We start from the raw sequence: 22,947 nt of genomic DNA, 5'->3' as shown, positions 1-22,947 counted from the left end.
GAAGGTTCTTGTTGCTTTGGTAAGACCAAATGGCATTACAAAACACTCATAGAGACCCTCATTAGTTTTAAATGAAAACTTCCATTCATCACCCTCCTTCATCCCTATTTGATAATAGCCACTCTTAAGATCAATTCTATTAAAGTATCTAACAACTAGGGCCACACATGGATTGATGCTCTTCCTAATTAGCCCTTGATCAAACAATTCTTGAACTTGTCTTGCTATCTCCTTATTCTCTCTAGTATCATCTTGTATGCATCCTTATTTGGTAAGGATGCACCTAGTATAATGTCAATTTGATGACTTATGGCCCTCTTTAGGTGTAATTTTGGTGGTGCTCCATCACATATAATGTCTTTGAACTGATCGATTAGTTCTTGTACTTTTGTAGGTATAGGTTCTTCAACTAATAGCTCCTCTTCCTTTGGCTTCACAATGATAACATATCCAACTCCTTCCCCTTCCTTTAAGTCTTTTAGGTACTCTTTCCCACACATAAACATTGTACTATCAGTAGCCTTCTCAACTTTGTCTTCCACTAACAAGGATTATATTCTATAGGTGATTCCATCTTTCTTGAAGGAATATTTATTTTCCCTACCATAGTGTACTACTACCCTATCATACTACCAAGGCCTTCCTAGTGACAATCATCCATTATCTAAGTACATCATATAGGAGTTTTTCTTGGTAATTTCCAATGGATATTTCCACCCATACTTGTTCATTTACTAGTATATTCTTCCCTTTATTCAACCAAGTTACCCTATAAAGACAGACATGTGGAATTTTTGTCAAACCAAGCTTGTGAACTACTTCTTCTAATATCGCATTATCAATAGATTTTGAGTCTATGATCACCCTACATACCTTTCCAAGTACCTTACATGTAGTCCTAAAAATGTTCCCCCCTTTGTTTGGCTTCCCCCTTCACTGGTTCCTTGACCAAAACTCTTCTTAGTATCAAGTTATCACCCTTTCCTAGCCCAAGGTCTACCTCACCTATTTTCTAATTGTCATCTTCTTGTACATATGTTATTTTCTTCTCACTATAAGAAGCTAATTCCTTCTCTAGACACCTATAGGCTAGATTCCCTAGCTTTCCACATTGGTAACATTTCATGTTGCTAAAATGTGATCCCCTAGTGCTATTCCCATATCTTCATTGGTCATAATTATTGAAACCACTTCCTCTATTAGAGCCTCTCCTTTGATTGGTCTCATAGGATTTCTCAGTCCATTTAGACTTTCCATAGATCCTTTGTTCATTGTTCATTCCACTAGGACCACCCCTTAAGTTGCATATGAAATCTTTACCCTTGCCTCTACCTTTAGAACTTGGTTCATTCTTCTTTCTCAATTTGTCTTCCACCTTTCATGCCATTTCAAAAGAATAATGCAAGGTGGTGAGACTGAAAAAACTTAGTTCATCTTGGATAGGCCACTTAAGGAAATTTAGGTATCTTGGCACCTTGATGCTTTCTATCTGATGTAATCTTGACCTCAGGGCTAGTTTTAGGAACTTTTCAGTGTGGGTAGCCACATCAAAATCCTTTTCTTTGAGATTCTACCTTTTCTTGTGAATTTTGATCTCATAGTCCTCTAATAAATAGGTCTCCTTTATCTTTCTTTATGTAGTCTTCCATTTTGATATTGGTTTCTTCCCTTCACTCCCTCTTACATCTTGGAAAAATTTCAACCAAGTAATGAAGCATGTGTACAATATAGAAAGCAAGTAATGAACAACATTTTTATGTTTTTCTTAGTTTCTAGTATGTGTATGGATTAGTTTTATTTATTTTAGTGTTGGAAGTGTTAGTAGATATCATTTATCAATTTTATACTTAGTTCATTTGTCATTTAGCATGGTTTTGTGTGTGTAGAATAAATATGTTGATTCTTGTCAGTCTGTTGTCCTGAAATAGCCTATATGCACAGATGGAGATCTAGGTCCACTTCCAACAATAGGAATTACATTGTCTCTTGGGATTTAAAACTAGACTCCATGTACTCCATGTATAGTGAAGGAGGTCCCATGGACATCACAATAGTGATGTGTAAGATGATACCCTAGGCAAGTCATTTCAACTTGGCTAGGGATAATGAAGTAGTGAGAGAGCCATGGAGGGGATTGGATGTGATAATACTTCAATCTAACCATGTGGAGAGTAAGAAGGTGTTGTGGGATAACCCTAATATGATGGAGAAGCTTTGATAAGAACCCTAAGGTGTGAAAGTTAGGATTTTCCATCAGATAGCATTGAAAACCTTAAAACCCTTAATTTAAGGCTAAAATTGTGCTCGTATAGTATAGAAATGTTAGGAGTCCAAGACCTCCAAAATCTCTAAGAAATCTAAAAAGGGTATCTGGAATGATTGTTTGTTTTGACTAGTGTTAAGGATTTTTTCAAGTTATCTTGATTTTAGTGCAATTGGATGGCTAATCCTTGTAGCCTTGTTACAAGCACTTAGATGCAATTTGACTTCAATGTTGGGACTCAATTAGGGCATTAGTCTTCATTTTGGTTTTTTAGAAACAATAATCCACCAAGATTTGAATTAGTTATCCAATTAAAATTATTATCAACCTTAATTAATCTTAACCATTCAATCAAGGTATACAACAATCATAACAAGATATACATAAACAATTACACCATATTTGTTAATTGGAGAAACCCTTGATCAGAGGGGAAACCTTGATGGGAATGATAACCAAAATATGATGTACTAATATAAATATTCCTTGTTAGAGAATGGATGCTATTAGGAGTCTATTGCAAGATTTAGTACATATGAGTCCCTATTAGGAGTTGTGCCAAGCTTGTTAGGAGTTATAGAAGGAAGAAGGACCCACTATCCAGACAACTTCTAGGGAAAGACCACTAAACTCACTATCCAACTGATCTCTCAACTATTTCTTGTAGACTAATTGTTTGTATTATGCTTTATCCTCTGTCCTCTATCCTATCAACTAGACCAATCACTGTCAAACCTTGTAGACTAGGTCAAAACCTCGGATCCAAATACAAAACCTCAAATCACTAAATAAAACCTCAACAAAGAAGTTCTCTCCAACTTTTCTCTACTCATCTTATCTTTACATTCTAATCATTGTGCTTCTTGCAATAATTCATGCACTACATACATGATAAAGGAAAATTTCCTTCCTTTATACCAAATCCATAAAACAATTCCCTAAGTCAGCTATTACACTTTCTTAATTAATCATTATAGGACCTCGTTAAGAACATGTTAGCTTTCCATATGTGTGACATCTTGATGAGTGAGTTTATCCATGTCATCTCTAGAATGTCTTCTATACATCATTAACTTTAGCTTCTCAAAATATCATTTCTGCTAAGAGATATAACAAGTTTACTATAACATACTTCAGTAAACTCTATCTTAGAATAGTCTTCGTCAAAACTTGTATAACTTCTTCCAAAATTAATATCTTATTATTTCAAGGTTAGTTTCATACACTAGACACTTGTTAGTATCTCCCTTTAACCTTGCTTTGTTAAAATTCTTAACTATATGTCCATACCAATTGATCTTTACCTTTATTCTTCTATAAGATACCACAAAAAACTACTATGTTGACATCAATGAAAAACATAGTCATGAATGTAACATATCATCATGATAATGATCTAATCATGTTTGTATAGTACTCCCCCATAGAAGTATCATCAACATTTATGCTTCCAAAAATCTCAGCCTTTGGCATTAATGGCAACATAGATGAAAAACATCTAGTTCCAAAAATACCAACTATAAAAGAATATTATCCCTTTTTTTCAAATCCTCTTCATCAATCATTCTCCCCATTGATATGCCTCAATGTACTCTATATCAATCTTTAATAAACTCTATATCGAACTCTTTTTCATGTTGTAATCTCTCCCCTATTGACATCAATGTCAAAGGTTTTAGCAATCATCAATCTTGCAACAATTGTCTCTAACTTGGTCAAGTGTCCAAAGACACTATTCAAAAATAACATCCAACAAGATTCCTAGATGAATCTCTCCATCACAGATACTTCCCCATATAGGAAGCATTATAATTGAACCCAGGCAAATAATAGTGCTTTGTAACACTGGACTGATACGCTCTTGCATCATTTACTTTGATGTAGGAAGGGGCATAACCCCTAGCATACTCACAAATACTCAAAAATCTCTTTGGGAAAAGGCTTGGTAAAAATATTTGCAATCTTCTCTTTGGTGCTTAAATACTCTACTCTAATTTCCTTTTCTACAACTTTCTCTCTCAACATGTGAGATTTAATAGACATGTACTTAGTCTTAGAATGTAACACTGGATTCTTAGACATATTCACTGTGCTTGTGTTATCACAATGTATGACAACAAGTTCACTAAATTATATCCTTATAGCCTTCAACATCGTCTTCATCCAAAAAACTTGATTACAATTGTTTGTTGTTGCAACATATTTTTCTTTTGTTATATTTTTTGAGGTACAATCTTGCTACTTTCTTAACCAAGAAACCAATCTTCCTCCAAGAGAGAAGGTTGCACCACTAGTGCTCTTTTTATCATCCATATTGCCTACCCAATTAGCATCAGTATAAGCATATAAAGTGAAATCATTAGATTTTTCATACCACAATGTGAACTCTGGTGTTCCTTTCAAGTATCTAAATATCCTTTTGATTGCTGCATAATGTGCTTCTCTAAGATCATCTTGAAATCTCACAATAATTTTGATTGCATTTTCTATATCTAACCTTATCTAAGTCAGATATTGCAACACTCCAATCATAGATTTGTACTTGTTCTTCTCAATAGTAGTTGTCTCATCCTTTGTAGATAACTTGTCTCCAGTTACCATAGGTTTTCCAACTAGTTTAAATATTTCCAAACCAAACCTTTTTAATAGATCTTTCAAATACTTAGTCTAAGAAATAAATATTCCTTCTTTATCCTACACAATCTGTAATCCTAGGAAGTAATTCATCTCTCCCATCATATGCTCATTTCAAATTCCTTCTTTGTTTCTTCTACAAACTTTTACTTTCATCATCATTTCCTCCAAATATAATATCGTCAACAAATATTAGCAAGATCAACAATCCATCATCTATTTCTTTCCAGTATAAATTACTATTTGCCATACCTTTTTTAAATCCAAGGTTTTTTAAATGCTTGTCTAACCTTGCATACCAAGTTCTAGAGACTTGCTTTAATCCATAAAATTATTTCTTTAGTCTACATACCATGTCTTTGTCATCTATTAAAGGAAAACCTTTAGGTTGTTCTATGCATACCTCTTCTTCAAGTTCTCCATTCAAAAATGTCTACTTGACATCCATTTGATACACTTTAAATTTCTTATGTGCTAAATAAGCTAAATATAACCTTACCACTTCTATTCTTGCCATAGGAGCATAGGTTTCATCATAGTCTATTCCTTCTTGTTGTTAGTAAATTTTACATACAAATCTTGCTTCGTTCCTTACAACTTCACCTTGTTTATTCATCTTATTCTTGAATACCCATTTTGTTCCTATTACATTTTTGTCTTCTAGTTTGGTGACCAATTGTCATGTCTCATTGTTCTTTATCTGATCCAATTCCTCTTTCATAACTTTCTCCCAATAGTCATCTTTACATGACTCATCTACATTCTTTCATTTATCTTGAGATATTAGACATAGTTCTCCATTAATTCTGCTTCTTTTCATTACACCTTTATCTTTGCTTCTTATGATCTAAGCTAGTGGATGATTCTTTGTCATATTCTTAGCATAAATAGGAGTTGTTATCTCAACTCTTAGCTATGTTCTAGGTTCCAAACTTTGTTCTTGGCTTAGCTCTCTTTCATTTCACAAATCATTGTTACTCTCAAAGAATGCTTCATCATTCCTTGGTTTAGTAACAACATCCTCATCATCAAAATTGTAATCAACTACTCTTTCTTGTATCTAGAATTTCTCATGAACTCTTACATTTGCACTTTCAACAATAGACTTAGTTATTAGATTATAACACCTAAAAGCTCTACTTTTCAATGAATAATCAAGAAACATATCTTCATCACTCCTAGCATAAAATTTACCAACATCATCGTCTCTTCTGATATAACATTTTCTACCAAAAAATATGAAATACTTAATTGTAGGTGAGTGACAAACCATAGTTCATAAGGGGTCTTGTTTGTGTCTTTCTTGAATTGCACTATGTCCATGGTGTAGACTATTGTATTCACAACTTCTCTCCAAAAAGTCTTGGAGACATCATTCTTAGCTAACATAGCTCTTACTACTTCTGTTACTGACTTGTTTCTTCTCTTTGCAATGCCATTTTGTTTAGGGTTCTCAGAGTTGAAAATTGTCTTTTGATTACATTGGCTTCAGAAAAGATGTTAAACTCATTTGAGGTAGATTCTCCTCATCTATCTAATGTTAAACATTTAATCTTCATACCTAATTCATTTTCAATTGTATTCTTGAGTGTCTTGAACTTATCAAATGCCTTAGATTTTTCTTTAAGAAATTCATTCCACATCATTCTAGAAAAGTAATCAACAATAATCATGAAATACCTTTCACTATAGAATCTTTTAGTCTTTGTAGGACAACTAAGATCTGTATGTATAATCTCCAACTTTTATGTAGTAGTCAAATTCTTGCTAGGAAAAGATGTTCTAGTATGCTTTGCCAATACACACTCCTTGCAAATTGTTTTAGTAGAATTTACAATCTTAGAAAAATCTCTATCTACAAACATAATACTAGTTTTCACAATATTGTCAAAGTTTAAATGACAACTCTCTTATGCCATAACCAAATTTTATCTACCTTTGCAACCAAACATGTCATTTTAGTGGGATTCAACTAAAATACATTACCTATAGATGTGGTTTCTGTTCCAATTACCTTTCCATATTTTTCTCTAATCATGCATATCTTCTCTGTGAACTCTAACTAGTAACCTTTACTCACTAGTTGTCTAAGACTCAAAAGATTGTGTTTCAAACCATCAACACAATATACATCCTTAGTGTTAGTCTTACCATAAAGAGTTATAGATCCAATACCTTTAACATGACAAGGTGCATTGTTTCCAACTCTAATAATGGCTCCATCACAACTTTGAAGTCAAAAAACTTGTTCATATCACTAGTGATATGATGTGAACAACCACTATCAATTATCCAATAAAATTTCCTTTCAGCCTATGATATAAAATCCATTTTCTCTTGAATTTCTTTTCTAATAGCTACAAATCCTATTTCATCATTTCTACAACTTTTTTCTTATTCATCAAAATCATCTTCTTCATTTGCATACAAACAATATCTATCTCTTCTAGGTTTGAAATTTTCTTTATACTTTTTCTCTCTTTTAGGACACTTAGATGCTTAATGAAAAAACTCATTACAAGTTCAACATTTAAATATTTTCTTACCATCTTTTTATCTTCTTACTAGAAGGACAAATCCTTCTATCTTTCTATCCAAATGAGATCTACTACTACTAGCAAAGTATCATCTAGCACTTGTGCTCTTTTATAGATTAGGTTGAATGTTCGGGGCACTAAAAGTTGTTTCTATTTTGGTCACTTCTCTAGATTGTCTAATCTCATTCTCAACTACTTCAACTCTCCCAGGTAATGTTTCCTTTATGAAATCATTGGAACTAGATATCAACAACTATATCATTTGAACTTCCTTCTTAAATGGTGCCATTAAGCTCTTCAATATCTTCCAGATCACCTCATCATTTTCCTTGGTTCCTCCTTGAAATTTAATACCTATGGAAATTTTAAGTATCCTACCTAAATATATGTTCTTATAGATTCATCTTCCATTATTTTAGGATCTTGAAATTCAAAAATCCAACTTTGTAGCCTAAATTTCTTATAATGTTCATCACCTTCAAAATTGTTTTCCAAAGATTTCCAAATCTTATGAGAAGTATTAAGTGATTTTACCTAGTTATTTTCAATTTCAAGAAGTAAAAATTATAGTGCTTCTTGAGCTCTCATGTTGTACATGAAAATTTCTCTCTTTTACTTAGTACAAGTTTGCAAAGCACTTTCAACAATAATTGTCTTTTCTAATTTTAAGATCCAATATCCTAGACCCATACAAAACAAATGTGTCTTCATCTTCCTTCCAGCTGTCATAATTTATTCCATCAAACTTTAGACTATCCTTTAAGAATATGTTCGCTATGGATCTCACAAAGTTGTTAAACTTTCTCTTTAAGGACCTAATGATCTGATACTAATTGTTAGAAATAATAATCCACCAAGATAATAGGGTGGGTGAATTAGTTATTCAATTGAAAAAATTATCAACCTTAAGTAATCTTAACCATTCAATCAAAGTAAAAAAAACCCATAAAAATATGTACATGCATAATTATGCTAGATATGTTGACTACGAAAACCCTTGATTAGAGGGAAAAACCTTGTAGGAATGATTCCCAGAAGATGATGTACTAATATACACATTCCTTGTTAGAGGGTGGACCCTGTTAGGAGTGTATTACAACATTTAGTACATATGAGTTCCTATTAGGAGACTTTGAATCCCTTGTAGGAGATTCCAACCCTATTAGGAGTTGTGCCAACCCTGTTAGGTGTTATAGAAGGCAAAAGTACCCACTGTGTAAATAGCTTCTAGGGCCAGACCCCTAAACTAACTATCCAACTAATCTCTCAACTATTCCTTCAAAAATAATTGTTTGTATTAGGATTTATCCTCTTTTCTTTGTCATGTCAACTATATCAATGACTATTAGACCTCATAGAACAAGTAACAAACCACAAATCCAAATATCAAACCTTATATCACTAAATAAAACCTCGTCAATGAAGTTCTCTCCAATTTCACTTTTATCTTCTTATCTTTGTATTCCTCTCTTTATGCTTCTTGCAACCAGTCATGCACAACATACATGATAAAGAAAATTTCCTTCCTTTATACTAAATCCATAAAATAATTCCCTAAGTTAGCTATTACACCTTGTCAATTAATTATTATAGGACCTTGTTAAGAACATGTTAGATTTAGTGATCTAACATTAATCTTTCACCTTATAACTTGAATAAATTTATGTACATGTGACATCTTGATGAGGGAGCTTGGCCATGTCATCTAAAAAATTTCTTGTATACATCATTAACTTTGACTTCTTAAAAGATCAATTCTACTAAAAGATATAACAAGTTTACCAGAAAATGCTTCTGTATACTCTATCTTAGAGTAGTCTTCACCAAAACTTGCATAACTTCTTCCAGACTTAATATCTTATACTTTTGAAGTTAGCTTCATATACAAGATACTCATTAGTATCTCCCTTTAACCTTTCTTATTGAAAATTCTCAACTATCTATCCATACCAACTGATCTTTATGATTGTTCTTTTGTCAAATACCATAGAAAAATGTTATGTTGACATTAATGAAAAACATAGTCATGAATGTAACATATCATCATGATAATGATCTAATCGTCTTTCTACAATACTCTCCCATAGAATTATCATCTGCATTCATGCTTTGAACATGTTTGTGGATCTTAAGAGAAGCTTGAGGAGCTCCTATGGGTCCAATCAACCATTTGTGGAGTCATTGGTAGGCATGGGGTTATCTATGTTATGGAAAGTAGTAAGCAAGTGTGTGTTCTATTTAATTGATGTACACCAACTGAATGATTAAGATCTATTGACTAGAATCTTAAGAAGATAGGTCTAGTATAAACCCTAGTTGTTCAAGGGTATGACCTAAGTAGACCCTAAGAGAAAGCTTGGAGAAAGAGTTTTTTTTTTTTCACATCATAGTTGTATCAAAGCAAGTTAAATATTTGGGAAGAAGTGGTGGATTTCTACAAGTACTGAAGAATCTATTTGTTAAACCAGTATGGTGCCTAATGTAGAACTAGCCAAGGAAGTTGATAAGAAAATGGATAAGAACAAAGTTCTTGAAGAAACCCTAACATAGGTGAATGTGAAATTGAATGTAGTTGCTAATGTAGCCAAGAAAAAGGAAGAAGAGGAAAATGAGAAGGGTAAAATGTAGTAGAGGAGGATGTAGTTTTTGAACCTGACCCTATCTTGAATGAAGAGCATTTCTTGAAGGCTATCAAAGCTCTAGGAGAAAAATCTTTGGAAGGTGTGCCACTTTTTAGTGAAAAGATGGACATAGATACAAACATGAACTGGATAGATGGCATCTAGAACCATTTTTTGTGTGAAGGGGTATTAGGGGTAAAAAAAATTGAAGTGGCTAAGTCAATGCTCAAAGGTTTAATTCTAATAGGGTAGAAATACCTACAAGATGAAAGAGTCAGCATGGATGAGACTCCAATAGCTAATTGGAATGCTATGGTTACCAAAGTGAAGGAGAACTTTCTACCTAAAGACTTTAAGATCCAACTGCACAAAAGAAGACAAAGACTGAAGAAAAAAGACTTAGATGTAACCTCCTATACTAAGGAATTCTAGAGGCTATGTCTAAGATCCAAAAAGCAAGAAGAGGAGCTAATCAAGATGGCTAGATATTTAAGTGGTTTGGAGTGGAATATACAAGAGGAACTTAGTTTGTGCCTACCTAACATTGTCCAAAGGTGCCATTAGCTAGCTCTAAAGGTAGAGGAAAAGAACCAAAGGAAAGGGGATTCCAACTTCAAGGATAGAGGCAAGGGTTGAAATTAGAGAGGACAAAGAGGAGGCTACCAAGGTAGAGTGAATGAGAATAAGAATCAAGGTGAGAACAAGCTCATAGAGAAAACTAGTGACAACTCCTTAAGAGGTGTTTATAATAAAGGGACAAGAAACCGAGGAGGATGGAATAGAGGAAGAGGATTATGTAGATCCAACTCATACTTTATAAGTATGAAATTTTATAACTATGGTCAGTTGGGCCATCTAACCTATAGATTCTTAGAGAAGCCTTCTTCCTCAAACCAAGATAAAAAGGATTACATACGTTCAAGAGGACAACTGTAGAAAGGAATCTATTATGATTCATATTGAGTCAAAGAAGGGAGAGAGTCTCATTTTTACAAGAGTTCTCATAAAAAAAGCAGCTCCTAATGAAATTAGACATAGAAGTCCCTTGTTTATGATAAAATGTAAAATCCTAGGGAAAGTGTACAAAGTGGTGGCGGATTCAGGGTCTACTAATTATGTTTTATCAGAGGAGGCTATTACTATGTTGAAACTGAAGAAAAATCCCCATGATAACTCCTAATAGGTGACTTGGCTTAAAAAATGGCATAGCATCTTGGTTAATGAGTAAGCTTGGGTGGATTTTCCATAGCTAGGTACAAGGATAGATTGTTGTTTGACATTTTTCCCATGGATGTTTGCCATCTTTTGCTAGGTAGGCCTTGGAAAGTTGACAGGGAGGTTGTGTATGATGGTAGGGCTAATGCCATAACCTTCAAAAAGGGAGGTAACACCATTAGAATTTAGTCTTTATTGGAAGGGGAGGAATCACAATCTAAGTACCTAGTGTGCTATTTTGTAGTGGAAAAGAGTTTGTTAAAGTTCTTAGAGGTGAGGGGTGTCAAATTTATGTAGTAGTGTTGAAGTTTGAAGGAAAAGAAAAAGTAGTCAAGGAACCCTTACCAATTGAAGTCCAAACTTTTCTTGAAAAGTATGAGGACATAGTGAGTGATGGTACTCTAGATACCCTAACTCCTAGGAGAGTTATAGGACATCAAATTGACTTTGTTCTAGGTGTCTCCTTTCCAAATAAAGCAGCATACAAGCTCACTCTAGATAAAAAATTAGAAGTGGGAAGACAAGTCCAAGAATTGATGGATCAAGGTCTGATACAAAAGATCATAAGTGCATGTGCAATCCTTGTGTTGGAATCTAAGAAAGGGGGAAATGGAGATTATGTATAGACTCAAGAGCCATAAATAGGACCATAATCAAGTATAGGTTTCCCATAGCTAGAATTGAGGACCTTATGGATTGTCTTGAAGGGGCTAAATGTATCACTAACTTGGATTTGAAGAGTGGTTATCACCAAATTGGGATTAAGGAGGGAGATGAGTGGAAAACAACATTTGATATCATTGATGGTCTTTATGAATGACTTGTAATGTCATTTGGTCTTTCCAATGCTCCTAGCACATTCATGAGCCTCGTGAGTGAAGTGCTCAAGGACATCACATGAATATTTGTGGTGGTGTACTTAGATGATATACTCATCTATAGAAAGACTAAGGAAGACCATATCAAGAATGTTGAGGTAGTTTTGAAAAGACTTTAGAAAGAGAAGCTAGCCATCAGTCTTGAGAAGTGTGATTTCTCCAAAAAAGAACTTGTGTAACTAGGCTTTATGGTGTCCCAAGGAACCTCTAAGATGGACAAGGAGAAGGTTGTTACTATACTAGATTAGCCAACACCTACCATATCTACCAAGGTAAGAAATTTTCATGGATTACCCCAATTCTATAGAAAATTCATTAGGAATTTTAGTGGTATTTGTGCACCTTTCTTGATACTATAAAGGGTCGATTCAAGTCTAAGTTTAAGTGGAATTTAGAAGCTAATAAGTCATTTCACATGTTGAAGAAACATCTAGCTAATCAACCTATCCTACAATTTTCTAGTTTTGAAAAACTTTTTACCCTAGAATGTGATGCAAGTGGTTTAGTAGTAGTTGGGGTTTTGAGTCAAGAAGGTAGGCTAGTAGCCTTCTATAGTGACAAAATTAATGAGGCTAAGAAGATGTATTCATCCTATGACTTAGAGCTCTATGCCTTAGTTCAATGTCTTAGGAAGTAGAGACACCACTTTTCTCCCAAAGAATTTGATGTGTTTATAGCTAATCAAGATCTTAGCTACATCAACACTCAAGAGAAGCTTAGTAACAAAAATTTGAAGTGGATGGAGTATTTCTAGGCTTTTACCTTCACAATCAAGTACAAGAAGGTGCAATTGAATAGAGTTACATATGCACTAAGTAGAATGGTCATGATAGTCCAAGAGATTTATCTCCAAAGCATTGGGATAGAGAGTTTTGAGAATATTTACAAGGAGGATGAGGACTTGGCTAAAGCCTACAAGGTATGTAATGATTTTGTGAATCATTTTCATAGCAAATTTTCATAATACACTTTGAAAAAAGGGTTGCTATTCAAGGTTAACTAGTTGTGCATGCCAAAGGGATCAATGAGAGAGAACCTATGATAGAAGAAATAAAATGGCAGCCTAAGTGGAAACTTTGGTGTGAGAAAAAACTTAATATTGATGCAAAGGTTCAATTATTGGCCCAAACTAGTCAAGGATGTGACTACATATATAGAGCAATGTATGTTATGCATGAAAACCAAATGAAGAATGAGAAATGCAGCTCTTTGTCAACCTTTACTCATTACCAAACAAGCCATGGGATTGTGTAAGTATGGATTTTATTTTTAGTTTACCCAAAACCAAGCAAGGGGATGATCGCATTTATGGTGTTTTCGATCGATTCAAAAAAATGGGGCATTTCATCCCATGTAGGACAACTAATGATGCAAGTAATATTGACCACCTATTTTTCAAGGAGGTTTTGAGGATTCATGGACTTCCACTAAGCATAGTGTCAGATAGGGATGTCAAATTTATGACCCAAATTTGGAAAACCTTTTTGAGAAATCTTGGGACAAATATATCTTTTGGTCCAGCTTACCATTCCCAAACTGATGGTCAAACTAGAGTGATTAATAAGACCTTAGGTAACATTCTAAGGTTTCTATCTAAAGAATATGGTTAGATTTGGGATATTATCATCTCACAGGTAAAATATGCTTATAATGATAGCAAGAATAAGACTACTAGAAAGAGTCCTTCTAAGATTATTTATGGAATGCATCTAAGGGGTGTATATGAATTGAGGTATCTTGGAGACATGGATCAAAGAAGTGGTCGAGATAAAGACTTTTTTTAAACCATGGAGGATATTCAAGAGCATGTCAAGAGGACTATTCAAGCTAACACTCAAAAACTCAAAGCCAAAGTGGATGAAAATAGAAAAGATGTTCAGTTTGTTGTTGGTGACTATGTTATGGTCCATTTGAATGGATAAATGCCTCATAAAGTTGTTTCTACCAAGATATAGATGAAGAGGGTAGGGCCTTTCAAAATCTTGGAAAAGTATGGAGAAAATGCCTATAAGGTAGATTAGCTTAGATCAGTTTAGAAGTTCAAGATGACATTGCACATGCTACAACACCTACTATGAGTAAGTTAGAGGTAGAGAAGGTGTTAGATTCAAGAGTGAAGAAGTATACAAGGCACAAGGTATATATGGAGCACCTCAACCAATGAAATAGAAAGCCAACTTCATAGGATAATTGGGTTTTTGAGATAAATTTTAGGAGGGTTGGCATTCCCTTAAACATGTTACCATTAGGTGCAACTTTATTTTTTGATGGTGGAGTAAGGTGCAAGAGCACCTAGGTAGGCTAGTGGTAGACCTAGGGATTCTTAGGTTTTTTTTTTTCTTGTAGTGATGCTAGCCACATCACTAGATCAGTAAGAGTACTAACTTGGTCCTAAGGTGTGGACATGTAGGTTACAAGAACCCAAAATGACAATGTTCCTCATAATTGCTAAAAATTGCTCATTTGTCTTAATAGAACATTTTTGGGTTTTGAAGGATAAATAGAGAAATTAAGTGTTGTGAGGTCCTTATTAGGTGTTGAGGAACCATTTAAGGCCTTGTTAATCTAGTATGGTACTATCTAGAGCAAGTTTGAGAAGTAGATGTTTAAAATTGCAATAATTACTAAATCTTGCAAAAGTTGTCATTGAGAACTTTTTGACAATTTCTTGGAAAAAGAGAACATTATTAGTTAGAGCTCTTCAACTACCTAAAAAGTTTTTAAAATGTTCATTTTAATCCTATAGAAGACCAGTCTCCACCTATTCAAGGGGTTGGAGAAAGTACATTTTACATTGCAGGTTCTAGGAAGCAAGTAATGAACAATGATTTTATGTTTTTCAAAGTTTTTAGCATGTGTATGAATTTGTTTCAGTTCTATTAGTATTGGAAGTGTTAGTAGATATCATTAAAAGATTATATACTTAGTTAATTTTTCATTTATCAAGCTTTTGTGTGTGTAGAATAAATATATTGATTCTTATTAATCTACTATCCTAAAACCACCTATATGCATAGATGGAGATCTAGGGAAACTTCCCACCATAGGAATTGTATGATCTCTTGGTATTTGGAAGTAGAATCCATGTGCTTCATGTAAAGTAAAAGAGGGCCCATGGAAGCACAACAATGATGTGTAAGGTGATGCCCTAGGCAAGCCATTTCAACTTGGACAAGGATCACAGAGCAGAGAGAGAGCCATAGAGGGGATTGAAAGTACTAATACTTCAATCTAGGAAAGTGGAGAGTAAGAAGGTATCATGGGATAACAAAAATCTCAACAAGAAGATTTGGTAAGAACCCTAAGGTGTGAAATTCATGTTTTTCCATCAGGTAGCATTGAAAACCTTGAAATCCTTAATTTGAGGCTAAAATTGTGCATGTATAGTACATACAAGTTGGGAGTCTAGGACCTCAAAAATATCTAAGAAATATGAAAAGGGTATTTGGAATGATTGTTTTTTTTGGTCAGTTTTAAGGAATTTTTCAAGTTATCTTGATTTTACTGCAATTAGAGAGCTAATCCTTGTAGCCTTTGTATAAGCTCTTAGATGCAATTTGACTTCAAAGTTGGCACATGATTAGGGCATCAGTCTTGATTTGGTTGTGGATATTGAGAGAATCCTAAGGAGATCTTAGGAGTCCAATCAACCTTTTGGGGAGTCAATGGTAGGCTTTAGATTACCTATGTGATGGAAAGTAGTAAGAAAGAGTGTGTTTTATATAATTCATGTGTACAATTGAATGGTTATGATTAGTTGGATAGAATCCTAAGAAAAATAGGGTGAGTAGAAACCTTAGTTGGTCAATGGTATGACCTAAGGAGACCTTGAGAGAAATCTGGTTGTCACATCATTAATTCATTTTGGGACTACTTATGTATCCATGTTTCCATAGAACATTAGAATATTCTCAAGACTCTCTCCTTCAAATTATTTGAGGGCCTTAAGGAATGGTTCTGACTCACCAGTGTGGGATTAGGTTTAGGAATCTCATCTTCCAAATCTACCTTCTTCTTTTCCTTACTAGTGTTGGTGTCTTTATCTCCATTTTCTAGAGCTCCCTCTTCCACTTTCTTCAATTTGTCCTTCATCCCTTCTATCTAGAAGCCTAGTTTTCTCATCCATGATTTTCTTTTTTGCATATACTTCCTTATCCAATTCTGCATTGGTCACCATCTTTGTAAACCCACTTTATTCAATAACAAAACAACATACTATATGCACCCTAAAATGGTCACCTAGACTCTAGGCCCCCATTATTTCATTTATCAAATTTACTGAATCAATGGTTTGTAATATTTTATTAAATCAATTGAAATCATTTTCTTTGATCAAATTGTAATTAATTAAATTATTTCAACATTTTCTAAGGTTTGATCATTTTATCCTCAATCTTTTTTAATTAAAAGAAAACATCTATTTTAATTAAATAATTAATCCCCATTTAATTAATTAAGAAAAAAACCCCTCTTTTAATTTAATTAAATATTTCCTATTTAATTAAAAGAACTTGCTCCCTTTTAATTAAATAAAATCCCACTTGAAAAAGGAAATAGAATAAATTAAAAATTTATTTTTTTTTCCCTCTACACTTAAATGCTCATATTCTAAGTGGGATTCCATTTAATTTTCCTCCTCTTTTCTCATTGGTGGAATTTTGTCTCACACGGATCATTCTTTATCCACCCTTGATTAAATCTTATTGCCTCTTAATCTTAATCATTCATTCTTCTTTATAAGAGAGAGCTCTCTCCTCATTTTTGACATCTATGATTATGCTATTATTATGCTACATGTTTGGAGAGTGAATTTTGGAGAAGTAATTTGAGCATTAAAGATTTTTGTGGAGAGCTTCTATCTTCTTATCTTCTTCTCTCATGCATCCATGGCTTTTATCATCATGATCCATCCTTGCATTTTCATATTAGCTTAGATTCATACTTTCTTTCATATATTAATCTTGCATTGTTATTTCCTTTCATAGATTAGTTTTTCTTTCTTGTGTTGCTTTGCATTGTTATCATTTAGATTAGCTCGCATATTCCTTTGCATATGTATTTTTATCTTTGAATCTCTTGTTTAATGGTGTACTTGCATGGGCAAAAACTAGGTCAAATTGAGGGCCTCCATCACAAACCCTTGCACTCCATGAATAGAGAGCTATGAGTCACTATTTGAGACATCATTCTTAAGAAATCTTGGATATAATCACTCATAGAAGTGTGCTCACATTTTAGCACACATTTTTTGGCAACACAGTGGGAGCAACGCACCTTTCCTTGCTAGTTTTACATATTTTTGGAGCTAATCCCATTGTGTAGATTTGTTTGGAGACAAAAAAATCCTAGATCTTAAATATTTGATCATATCTCCCAAACAGCTTGGTATTGTAGTTTGATTTTATTTTTACAGGTTGGCAACATATTAGAGAAGCTTCAGTAAAAAAATTAGATTTTTTGGAGCTATTTTCTATTTTTAAAATAATTTTTTCTTTATTTATCATGAAAAATTATTTTGCGGCACAAAATAGAAAATGTTTCTAAAAATTCTATATGTTTGGAAAGGCCTTTTAATTCTAAATAGGTTTGGTTCTTTGTGTTTTTATTTTAGAGATCATATTAAAGCTCAATAATTCAATTTGAAAAAATGAGTCTATTTTGACAAAATGGCTCCATAGGGCACAGATGAAAATATCTTTTCCAAATTATAACATTTTTGGAAAGCTCTCTAACTTTTTATAGGTTTCTATTTTCTACATTTAGGATTTTGGATCGAATTTTGATTCATATAGGTCCAATCTTCTTGACTAGGTAAAAAATCAATATTAGAAAAAGAGCATTTAATGAATAGCTTGCATTTAATTTTCACATGGATCAATGTATGACGTGAACTTTCATTTGGTTTATTTACTAGTTATTATCACTCTTAAAAAATAGATTTTCAGATCTAACCCTAGTTTTACATAAGTTGGATATATATTGCGTATCTTGTGTTTGCTTGTTGCTCTGTTTGTTGCAAGTGAGCGTCCAAGCATAAACAAAAAGTACAATAGAGAAAAGATGAGTTGCAAAAATTACTAGGTATTTTGTTGGATCTCTATAACATTTTTATTTGGAAATAAAATGAACCCTCTCATGTGTTTGGCTTGAGTTCTTTTACATGTTTTCATAGATTCACACTTCATTTGGTGCTCTAAAATGGATCTGGATTTACGTTCACACATATGTGCTTCACATATTAATTAGGCCCTATGAATAATATTTGTGAATTTCTTGAGGGAATTTTCTTCATTCACTTTCCTTACATGCAAAGCTCTTGTCGATGATAGATCCCCTTGTAGGTAGGGAAGGATATTTGTTATTATCTCACTATTCCACTTGGGTTTGTCCTCAACATCCATTAATACTTTCTCTTTTGATATTGGTGGTATTTTTTGTTGGCTTTTTCAAAAATTTGGTGCAGTGATTTCAAATTAGTGTGTCAAAGAAACTTGTTTCCTATATTTGGGTAAGGTGAAGAGGCTAGAGGAGTATGTTATGTTCCCTTTTGGGCACATCAAAAACTTGAAACCCTTGAATCCAAACCAAGTCCCAATGTGGTACAACTTTGTGAGTCTTACTATAATAGAAAGGGTTAACCATAGTGGCCATTCCCTTTATTGGGTCAACTACATGGATGGAAACTCAAGTGATAATAGCCATTCTTGACATGGTAGTACCAACTTCTATATAAATGTCCTTGTGGAGAAAATCCTTAGGGGTGTATTCTTTTGTTGGGTTGTCAAATCTCTTCAATATCTAAGATTGATTAAGTTCTTGGAATGTGTCAAAGCCTTGGTGCACCAAGATTGGATTTTTCCCACTCTAGATTGCAAAAGTTGCAGAGTTGAACATTAGTAAGAACCATAGTGCTGCCAAATTTTCTTTTCTAGGACTATGTGCATGATTGGAAAATATTTTGAGAACATACACAGTGTTCGTTTTAGAGATTAGATTGATATTGCGACACTATTCCTATTCATGTGCAAGGTTACCTTGTCCCTTGCTCATTGTTTGAAGATGTTTTCTTGAAATCCTTGATTGTTGTCTTGCATGCCTAGTTCATGATTCAAAATTTATCAAACCTAGTTGGATATTTAAAATAAATAAAATCTAAGTTCTTGAGTCAAGACTTTATGATCAAATTTCTTTGTTGTCCTATTATTTCCAATCTCCCTAAGTTCATTCGGTTCAAATTAGGCTACTTATGCTATTGCTAGAAGCTTTTTTGCACCTTGGGTTATTGTGCTTTGACCCCTTCAATTAGTGATCTTTGATTTCACAAGTGACCTTGTTTGAAGTCAGTGAGTTAGAGACAATCTTTGTTGAGAAAAATATACTTTTGGATTCTTTCATATTATGCTTGGAGAGTCTTGGTAATCTCTTGTCCATCTACTTTCATAAAAAAAAAAACAATTTCAATTATTTATAATTTGGGTAAATCATCCTCCTAGTCCATATGTGCTAAAGTATTCACCAAAAGTTGTAGGCACCTCTATGGCAGTGTTGGTTTATACTTATTGCAAAATTCTATCTTATCACATCTCTTTTAGAAAAGTGAGTGATTTTACTATCCTAGTTTGGTACCAACATTTCTTAGGGTTACCCTATCACCAAGTACCTTTTTGTTCATCCTGGTTACACCATGATATCATGTAGATCAAGAAAAATGACCTCAAGTCATCTTTAAACAGTTACCTTTACTTCAAACTTGTCAAAGACATAAGGGAAAAGAACTTGTGTTTCTTCAATTGCCTGAGAATATTCTAGAAGATTTGTTTGACCCTAGCAGTGACCTTATTGAATTTAGTACACCCTTAACATCACCTCACTCAGATACAAATATGAATTTTATAATGTCTCCACAAAAGAAGAATTGAAGTGGTGAATACTATGCTAACCTTTTGAGTGGTGATCACACTCATGAATATAGACCAACCTCACCCCATATTGAGGATAGATATTTGCATGCACACCAAAGGGCTGAGAAAGCTAATTATTATACCCATCAAGAAGAAAAATCCTAATACGATGATCAAATTTGTGAGCCTTCTAGCACTCATGTGAATGCAACATTTACTAGTAACTAGTATAGATAGTCAAGACTATGTACACCGCTCATGACACCTTTATGCTATGTGATTGATAGACTCAAAGTACTTGAGTGTGAGAGAAAATCCATTCTAGAGGAACAAGCCAAGAAGGAAGAACAATTTAGATGCCTATATTAATAAAGGCAAGTTATGATTGAGATAGAAAGGAAATTTTATCAAGAAGCACAAGACATTCTCATGAGTTCGCAACTTGACAATAAATTCAACAATGTGCACAAAGGTGGTGGAAACAACTCTCCTCCACTCGTTCTTCCTTAGAATCTACGAAATGGAAAACATTGGAGAACACCTTCACCATCTCCTAGTCCTAGAGGAAGGAGAGGTTCAAGACATTATGATTATATGAGACCAACACCTCCTAGAGTTTAAAGACAACTTTCAGAACATGTTCATCATGGTTCAAAATATGGAGGTGGTAGCTCAAACTTTGACCATAATTCTTATGATTTCATGGCTATGCAACAAGGCCGACATTTTTAGCAACATATGGAAGAATATATGGAACAAAATAGAGATAAATGTTTTAAACATTTAATCTACAAGGGTGCTAAGGTCCCTTAGAACGTTGATGTACACAAAAAGATTCAAAAGTATGATTGCTCTATGAAAGAAGAAATTGACCAATTGAAGAAACAACTAAAGAAAATATTGAAACCCAAGAATTATTTTTCACTTGATTCAATTTTTCCTAATCCTTTTGATAGGAGTATTGACATGAAAGATTTTCCTAGAAAAATTGAGATCCCCCAATATGACAAATATGATGAAAACAGGGATCCAAATGATCTTGTTCTTCAATTCTATACTATGAGTTTTGAGTTTTGTCATGAGGACTCATACCTTATGAGATTATTTCCAAGGAGTCTTAAGGGTCAATCAATGGAATGGTTTACCAATACAACTCCTCTTGTTAAGATGTTCCCTAAGTTAATTTAGAGATTTGGTCAACACTTTGCATACTATCTTTCAGAATCTATTTTTCTATTGGACTTATGTCACACAAAGAAAAAATAAGGAGAATCCTTTGTTACTTTCTTGCAAAGATGGAGATGATGGTGCTCTTGCTATTCTAGGACTATTCCTGATCAAGAAAAGATTGAAATCCAAACTAGTAACATAATTCCTGAGATAAAGTATGAAGTTAAGAAGATGGTTTTTGATTCCTTTGATACCATAGTTGAAGCCACATTTAGAATTGAGGATGTTTTGAGAGAGCAAGGTATTTTGGAAAAAAAAAGATAATAATAACAATGGTCATAATAACAACAACAATAACAAGGATAAAGGAAAGAACACATATTGCAATAAAAGAAAACAAGTGGTTAATGTTGGAGTTATAAATTCCTCTAAGCCTTAAGACCAAGTTGTTCTCTATTTAGATAGTGCCAATCAACAAAGTAACAAGACGAGATATCAAGAAAGGGTTAAAGGAGAGAAAAATATCTTTACACAATTGGGTGACTCATATGAAGAAATATTCATGAAACTCCTTGCTCATAATCTTGTGCACCCTTATGATGCCACAAAGTTTTACATACTTGATGTTAAGCCATGTTGGTGGGATGAGAAGGCCTATTGCAAACTTCACAATGGCATTGGAGGGTATGTGCCAGATCATGGTCAACCAAACTATGGCCTTAAGTGACAATGAAAAACTAGCAAATCAAGGTTATGTCAACTTGAAACATAATTTTAAAGTGGTTCTAGACTTTATATCAAAATTTTGTAAGAAAATAATCTACAAGAAATTGAATCTAGTTTGTAAACTACTAGACCTTATCTAGAGAAAAAATTATTTGATTGGTCAAAAGTTTGGACTTTAATGCAGTACTACAAAAATTTTAGTGTAAAAATAAAAAAGTAGGTGTATGTTTTACCACCTTAATCCAAATCAAATTATAATATTTTTTAATATAATTATAGATATAAAAAGTAGACTCATGCCCAAATGTGACACATGTTTTGGATTTCATAAATCTTATATGGTTTGAAAGGTATAGCATTTTTTCAATTAGTATGTCAATCAACACTTTGTAGCTAACTCCATTAGAAACTAAGTACTAATTACTTACTTAACTCATAATTTGACAGACATTATATCGATGGAAATCTAAGAACATTCTCAAGAAACCCTTTTTGTTTCATCAAATTTGGATTAAAAAAACTTGTCAGCTAGATTATCAAAATTAGAAACATACAGCAACACATCAAAAACATGGTTTTGGGAAATTTTTGTCATTGAACATGGAGAGTTGGAATCCAAAAAAAACCAAGCCTAATTGGGTACCCATTCCGAAATCGGGTATTTGATCCCAAATCAGATACACATTTTTAAAAAAAAAGTTAAATTAATTTATTTTTTATTTTTTATTTTTTCAAATTCTTTTATAATATTGTGATCCATTTTTAGGATAATATGTCTTTTAAAGGCTCTAGAGCCCTTAACCATACATATAATAGTTCCAAAGGATCAAAAGTAGTCATAGGGTACCCTTTGACTCTCTTTAACACATTCAATCACAATATGTGTGCTCATGGTTCTTAGGACACCTAACCACATAAATGATACGATCTAATGACTCAAAATGGCCTTAGAATATACTATGACCCTTTTTTTACCTATTTGATGACATTAAGTGTGCTTAA

Source organism: Cupressus sempervirens, chromosome 4 (assembly GCF_028749045.1).
Source record: "Cupressus sempervirens isolate cs-2001-9-10 chromosome 4, ASM2874904v1, whole genome shotgun sequence".
NCBI lineage: Eukaryota > Viridiplantae > Streptophyta > Pinopsida > Cupressales > Cupressaceae > Cupressus > Cupressus sempervirens.
The sequence above is the reverse complement of the archived record's forward strand: the minus strand, read 5'-3'. Positions refer to the sequence as shown.